Source organism: Tupaia chinensis, unplaced genomic scaffold (assembly GCF_000334495.1).
Source record: "Tupaia chinensis unplaced genomic scaffold, TupChi_1.0 Scaffold000451_2, whole genome shotgun sequence".
NCBI classification, from domain to species: Eukaryota; Metazoa; Chordata; class Mammalia; order Scandentia; family Tupaiidae; genus Tupaia; species Tupaia belangeri.
In genome coordinates, this window is record NW_006159958.1 from 3,531,475 (window position 1) to 3,539,380 (window position 7,906).

A 7,906-nucleotide genomic window follows, 5' to 3' on the forward strand; every position below is an offset into this window, starting at 1 on the left:
TAACGCAGGGGGATCTACTGGAGAATTCAGAGGAGGTGAAGACTTCTTAAATAGACCCCAAAACACAGGCAATAATACCAAAAATAGACAAGTGGGATTACATTAGATAAAAGGAAACAATAATAAGTGTGAATTGGCAACCCTCAAAAACGGGAGAATATATTTGCAATCTCTGTTTCAGATAAGGGACTAGCAACCAGGATATTCAGGGAAGTCAAGTGGCTTACCCAAAGGGGGAAAAAAAAGATCAATTGATGAACAGATAACTTTTTAAGGAAGGGATACAAACAACAAAAAAGCATGGGAAAAAAAATGCTTGAAATCCCTTATCATAAGGGAAATGCAAATCAAAACCACAATGAGATACCACCTAACCTCAATCACAATGGCTAAGATTAAAAAAATAAAAAATGGCAAGTTCTGGTGAGGCTGTGGTGATAAGGAAACTCTCCTATACTGGTGGGAATGTAAATTAGTAGTTACTATGGAGAACAATATCAAGGCTCCACAAAGAGCTACAAATAGAACTACCATATGATCCAGGAATTTCACTGTTGAGTATCTATCCAAAGCATATAAATGTACTCAGCTGGAAAAGTACTTACACATCCATGTTTATTGTGGCATGATTCACAATTGCTAAGACATGAAACTAACCCAAATGTCCATGAAGAGATGAATGGATTGAAAAAGTATGGCATGCATACACTATGGAATATTACTCAGCCATTAAAAACCATGAACAACAAAACAAGACCTTGGAATTTGATAGAAAGTGGATGAACATGGAAGATTTACTGCTGAGCACAGGAAGTCAGACTATGAAAGAAACATTGTATATCACCACTAAAACTATACCAAATATCATCACTCTATGGCAGAAAGTGAAAGATTGGAAGGTATATAGGCAAGGAGAGCCACTGGATAGTAGAGACAGTGTGGGAGAATGGTGGAAAATGGGAGAGGGTGAGAATAAGGAAACCAAGGGGGAAAGGAAAGAAGCAAAACATATAAGGGTCACAAAAATGGAAAATTATCTGTTCGTGATAATGTGTATGATAATATTTTTAACTGGACTAATATGCGTTGTATTTATTCAGCAAAAATTTATTTTACAAACTGTAATGATATACTTTGATTGAATGTATAAAATACAATAAAAAGAAACATTAATAAGAGTATTAAATTGTCCATATTTTTTACTCTTCTGTTATACCTTCTTGTATCCTCTTATTTGCACAGATTGTTGTGTCCATTAGTAACATGTTTTTCAAACTGCAGGGGCTACAATTTGTTCTGTGGTAGGCTATATACATTGCATGTTAATGACTGTGCTATGGGGCTGATCTAATAGATTTATATTAAAAGGAAAATTTGTACCATTATCATAAATAGGAAACCAGCATCAACAGCCATTAAAAAAAATAAATATAACAAAGGCAAAATCACTTTTTGCATTTCAGATAGAACCTTTTGCCCGCCAAAGAAACACTTGAGCCCGAGGCCCCCTTTCTCTTTGTTTAAAAGGAACAAAAGCAAGATTTGGAGATGCACTTAAGTTATATTAGGATTCACTTGTGACTTTTTACATGACATAATCAGAATGTTTGAAAGACAATAGAGAATGAATTAATTTCTTGATGTCAAATTACTTAAAGCTATGTCCAGTACCACCTAACCCATTTTAGTTGTGTATGGGCAGTAAGTGTTTTATGGAGGTCAACTTGCTTTTCTTTCATTTTTAAAAATTTACTTTTAAATTTACATTTAATCACTGTACATCTTTACATTGTACACTATGGTTTTCCCAGGCATGAATATGGTGCATAGTAGTCAAGTCAAAAACATTATCATATGCATTATCATCAACAAATACCTTTTAATTTTTGTGTCTATTAAATGTTTTTTCCCTGATTCCCTTCCCACCCACTATTACCCACCTCCTACACTGTCTCCAGTATCTACAGTTGCCCTTCCTTATTATACCTTCCATTCTTTCAGTTTCTGCTATAGAGTGCAGATATTTGGTAGATAGTAAGTGAGGACATACAATGCCTGTCTTTCATAATCTGGCTAGCTTTGCTTAGCACTTCATATTGCATATTCATCCACTTTATATCAAATGCCAGGGTCTTATTCGTTTTATGTCTAAATAGTATTCTGTATAGTACACATGCCACAGTTATTATTATTATTTTATTTTTGGAGAGGTTTTTGCTATAGGGCGCTTGCGCTCGCTAGACAGACAGAGACAGACAGAGAGACAGAAAGCGAGAAATCAGCCCCCGGGGGGATGGTCATGCAGCAATCCCTTCTCCTCCACTCTCCTCTCGGGATCTTGGGCACACACGCACACACGCCCAGAGTGAGTTCTAAGCCACCCGGATGCGAACCGCGGTCGACTATGTGGGAGTCCAGTGACATAGTCATTACGCTAACTGCCACATGCCACAGTTTTTCAATTCACTTGTCTGATCTTAGACATGTGGGTTGATATTATGTTCTAGCGATTGCGAATAATGTAATAAACATGGATGTTCTAGTTTTTTTCAAATTGAGTGCCTTCTTATCCTTTGGATAGATACCTAAGAGTGGAATTGCTGGGTCATATGATATTTCTATTTGAAGGTTTCTAAGGAACTTCCATATTGTTCTCCACAATTTTGTCTGATATCAGTATAGTGATTCAAGCCTTTTTTTGGTTTCTATGATTTCCATGGACTTTTTCCAGCCTTTCACTGTTAGTCTATGTACATCTGTATCAGTGAGGTTTATTTTGAGAAGTTTTTACTATAGGGCGCATGCGCTTACCAGACAGATAGAGAGAGACAGAGATGCAGAAAGAGAGAAATCATCCCTCAGGGGGGAGAGATATTTCTTTTAAGCAGCATACAGCCATTTCCTTTTTTATATTTTTTAATCCATTCAGCCAGTTGGGTGTTTTTGTTTTTGTTTTTGTTTTCTCTAAGGTGCATGCACTTGCCAGAGAGACAGAAAGTGAGAAATCACCCCCCTGGGGTATGGTCACACCACAATCCCTTCTCTTCCATTCTCCTCTTGGGTTTTGGGCATGCATGCACATGCACCTGGCATGAGTTTAAGCTGCCAGGTCTGGGACTCAAACCATGATCAAGTACGTGGGAGTCCAGTGACATAATCATTATACAATCTGCTGGTCCCCAGTTGTATCCTTTAAATGGAGATATTAATAAATTCCCATTCAATGTTATTAGTATTTGCAGACTTATCCCTGCCATTTTATTAGCCTATTTCTTTTTTTCATATACAGTTAAAAGGATTTTTTATTAGTAAGAAATGTTTTTAACTCATATAAGTCCATTTTTAGTATTAAATATGATAAAATGCTCAATGGTCCAAGAGTTTTATTTATGAACACTTTTTCCAGTTCAGTCCCTGTAAATGCATTTGCTTCTTGTGCACTTATTGGATGCCATGAATTACCAACCATTTAAAAATAGGTAACTAACAGGAACCAGCAGTTAGCATAATGGACTGGAAAATAAAAATGTATAGGATTTAATCTTTAGACCACAGATTAAAAAAAAATCAAAATCAAGAGATTTTTTCAGAATGGATTTGCTGCCAGAACACAGGTGTCATAAAATCCGCCACTAAATCAAAGCTAAAATGGGAAAGGAGAAGACTCACATCAACATTGTTGCCATTGGCCATGTAGATTCCAGCAAGACCACCACTACTGGCCATCTGATCTATAAATATGGTGAGATTGGCAAAAGAACCATTGAAAAATTTGAGAAGGAGGCTACTGAGATGGAAAGGGGCTCTTTCAAATATGCCTGGGTCTTGGATAAACTGAAAGCTGAACTTGAGCATGGTATCACCATCCATATCTCCCTGTGGAAATTTGAGACCAGTGAGTATTATGTGACTATCATCGATGTCCCAGGACACAGAGACTTTATCAAAAACATGATTATAGGCGCATCTCAGGTTGACTGTGCTGTACTGATTGTTGCTGCTGGTGTTGGTGAATTTGAAGCTGGTATCTCCAAGAATGGGCAGACCCATGAGCATACATTCTGGCTTACACACTGGGGGTGAAACAACTCATTGTTGGTGTTAACAAAATGGATTCTACTGAGCCACCCTATAGTCAGAAGAGATACAAGGAAATTGTTAAAGAAGTCAGCACCTACATTAAGAAAATTGGCTATAATCCTGATGCAATAGCGTTTGTGCCAATTTCTGTTTGGAATGGTGACAACATATTAGAGCCAAGTGCTAGTATGCCATGGCTCAAGGGACAGAAAGTCACCTGTAAAGATGGCAATACCTGTGGAACTACACTGCTTGAAGCTCTTTATTGCATCCTGCCACCAACTAGTCCAAATGACAAGCCCTTGCATCTGCCCCTCCAGGATGTGTACAAAATTGGTGGTATTGGCACTGTCCCTGTCAGCCGAGTGGAGACTGGCATGCTCAAACCTGGTATGGTGGTCACCTTTGCACCTGTCAATGTGACAACTGAGGTAAAATCCATTGAAAGGCATTATGAAGCTCTGAGTAAAGCTCTTCCTGGGGACAACATAGGCTTCAATGTCAAGAACATATCTGTCAAAGATGTTCAATGTGGCAATGTTGCTGGTGATAGCAGAAATGACCCACCGATAGAAGCAGCTGCTCAGGTGACTATCCTGAACCATCCAGACCAAATCAGTGCTGCCTATGTCCCTGTACTGGATTGTCACACAGCTCACATTGTTAGCAAGTTTGCTGAGCTGAAGGAAAAGATTGATCGCTGTTCTGGTAAAAAGCTGGAAGATGGCCCTAAAGTTTTGAAATCTGGTGATGCCTCCATTGTTGATATGGTTCCTGGCAAGCTCATGTGTGTTGAGAACTTCTCTGACTATCCTCTTCTGGGTCATTTTGCTGTGTGTGATATGAGACAGACAGTTGCTGTAGGTGTCATCAAAGCTGTGGACAAGAAGGCTGCTGGAGCTGGCAAGGTCACCAAGTCTGCCTAGAAAGCTCAGAAGGCTGAATGAATATCCCTAATACCTGCCACCCCAGTCTTAATCAGTGGTGGAAGAACAGTCTCAGAACTGTTGTCTCAATTGGCCATTTAAGTTTAATAGTAAAAGACTGCTTAATGATAACAATGTATTGTAAAACCTTCAGAAGGAAAGGAAAATGTTTTGTGGACCATTTGTGTGTTTGTGTGTGTGTGTGTGTGTGTGTGTGTGGCAGTTTCAGGTTATTAGTTTTTAAAATCAGTACTTTTTAATGGAAACAACTTGACCAAAAATCTGTCACAGAATTTTGAGACCCACTAAAACAAAGTTTAATCAGGAAAAAAATCAAATGAAGGGAAAGGATTTGTTTAGAAATCTTTATCAGACATGGATCCTGAACATCAGCTGTGAAATATTGCTTTCAGAGACTTAAAATTAACATTTTCTCTTGAGACTTTCTCCTCATTTATTTCCAGTGGGACTGGGGCTCTAACTGTGGTTGACTACATGGGAGTTCAGTGACATAGACATTACGTCAACTGCTGGTCCTTGCATCATGTTCATGCTCAGAACAACCATCTTGAACACTGTAAAGACGTAGACTGAGTGTAAATAAAGACTAAATTAAGAATGTGAATAATAAATAATAAAATAAATTAACTTTCAACTGCTAAAAGTTATATAGTATTATCTGTTTACTTTACTTATAGTATTTATTCTACAGTATTATTTTATTCCAGACTATTGAGATAGGTATAGGGACCAGGATGATAGATACTGCATGGAGGAGATAGATGGATTTCAATTTTAAATGTCATATAGACAAGTGGGAATTTAGAGTAAAAACACAGTGATGGTCCGTAAATGCAAAATGACTAAGGGGTAATGTATGGGCTAAGAGGGGGTTCTGCTCAGACTTAACTAACTTGATTATAGAAAAGTACAAAGGTAATAGGTAAAGATTCAAAAGCCTGATTAAATTCCAGTCAAGGAGAGAATCTTTGTCAATATACACACAATTATTTGAACAAAATTGAGAAACAAATTTTAATTAAAACGACACCACTTGTGTACTGTTTAGCAATATTACATTGAAGGCAAAAGTGTAGCACAACAGGGAAACATGGTACACTAGGAGGCTGAGCTAGTGGAAAGGTTTCTGGTTCACATTTGAATACCTCTCTGAGTAAGCTGAGCATATATGCACATGATCCTTAGCTGGCTGAGCCTGGAAGTGAATTGCAGCATCAAGATCATTTTGGGGATTTTTTTTTCTCTCTCTCATTATCTCTCTCTCTCAGAAGAAATAAAGAAAAATTTTCACAAAAGAAATAAATTTTAAAAAACCTTGAGCCTTGGGGACCAACAGTTGGTGTAATGGCTATGTTGCTAGACTCCCATGTAGTCGACCACAGTTTGAGTCCCAGACTGGTGGCTTAAACTCATGCCAGGTGCGTGTGCATGCATGCCCAAGATCCCGAGAGGAGAATGAAGGAAAAAGGATTGTGGCGTGGCCATCCCCCCTGGGGGGTGATTTCTCACTTTCTGTCTTCCCACCAAGCACATACCCCCTAAAGCAAAAACCCCCAAAAAAAAAAAAAAAAAAGAAAAAGAAAAAAGAAACCACACACAAAATAACCCACACCTTGAGCCTCTAAAATATATATAATACTAATATACTAAACTTTGCATAAATATTTTAAAAGTTAACAGAAAATAAAATTGCACATTATGTAATATTTTAAAAATGCCAACACAAGTACTACTAAACTAAAAATGTATTACTGGAATAAGTTTAGTCTAACATTTTATTTTTTGTTATTTATTTTATTTTATATTTATTTTATTTTATTTTATTATTATTTTTTTAGAGGTTTTTGCTATAGGGCACGTGCACTCACCAGACAGAGACAGAGAGACAATGAGAAATCACCCCCTGGGGGGGATGGCCACACTGCAATCCCTTCTCCTCCATTCTCCTCTCAGGATCTTGGGCACACACGCACACGCGCCCGGTGTGAGTTTAAGCCACCAGGTCCGAGACTCGAACTGCAGTCGACTACGTAGGAGTCCAGCGACATAGCCATTACGCTAACTGCTGGTCCCTATATTTATTTATTTTACATTTTAAAATGTACATTTAATCATTATACATCTTAACAGTGTACCAAATGGCTTTTCACAGCATGAATGCACTGCATATCAATCAATTAAAAGATATTACCAAATACATTATCATAAACAGATAACTTAATTTTTGGGTCTATTAAATTTTTCCCCAATACTTTCTCTCCCTACCCCCTCCTCTAATATCTCTAGTATCTACAGTTGCATTCCCTGCTATTATATATTCCAGTTTTTCAGTTTCTGCCATGAAGTGCACACATTCAGTATGTATATTAAATGGGGACTAAAATGCCTGTCTTTTATAATATGGTTTGCTTTCCTTAGCTTTCACTCTTTCATATTCATTCACTTTCTATCAAATGCCAGGATCTTCTTATTATTATTTTTTAATGACTAAGTAGTATTCCATAGTGTATATGTGCCACATGTTTTTTCTAACCATTCATATGTTCTTGGACATTTGGGTTGGATCCATGTCTTAGTAATTGTGAATAATGCTTCAATAAACATGGATGTGCAAGTGTTTTCCTGTTTGAATGTATTCATGTCCTTTGGGTAGATACCTATGAATGAAATTGCTGAGTCATATAGAAGTTCTATCTGTAAGTTTTTGAGGATCCTCCATTTGTTTTCCACAGTGGCTATACTAATTTTTTTTTTTTTTTGGGGGGGGAAGCTTTTTGCTATAGGGCCTGTGCACTCAAAAGACAGATAGAGAGAGACAGAAAGCGAGAAATCACCCCCCCAGGGGGGATAGCCACGCCGTAATCCCTTCTCCTCTCAGC

At 37.6% G+C, this 7,906-nt stretch overlaps 1 pseudogene; it reads left to right on the top strand.

The window, feature by feature from the left end:
- The first annotated feature begins 3,648 nt into the window (after positions 1 to 3,648).
- On the top strand, positions 3,649 to 5,108 carry LOC102484783 (elongation factor 1-alpha 1 pseudogene; annotated as a pseudogene).
- The last annotated feature ends 2,798 nt before the right edge of the window (positions 5,109 to 7,906 follow it).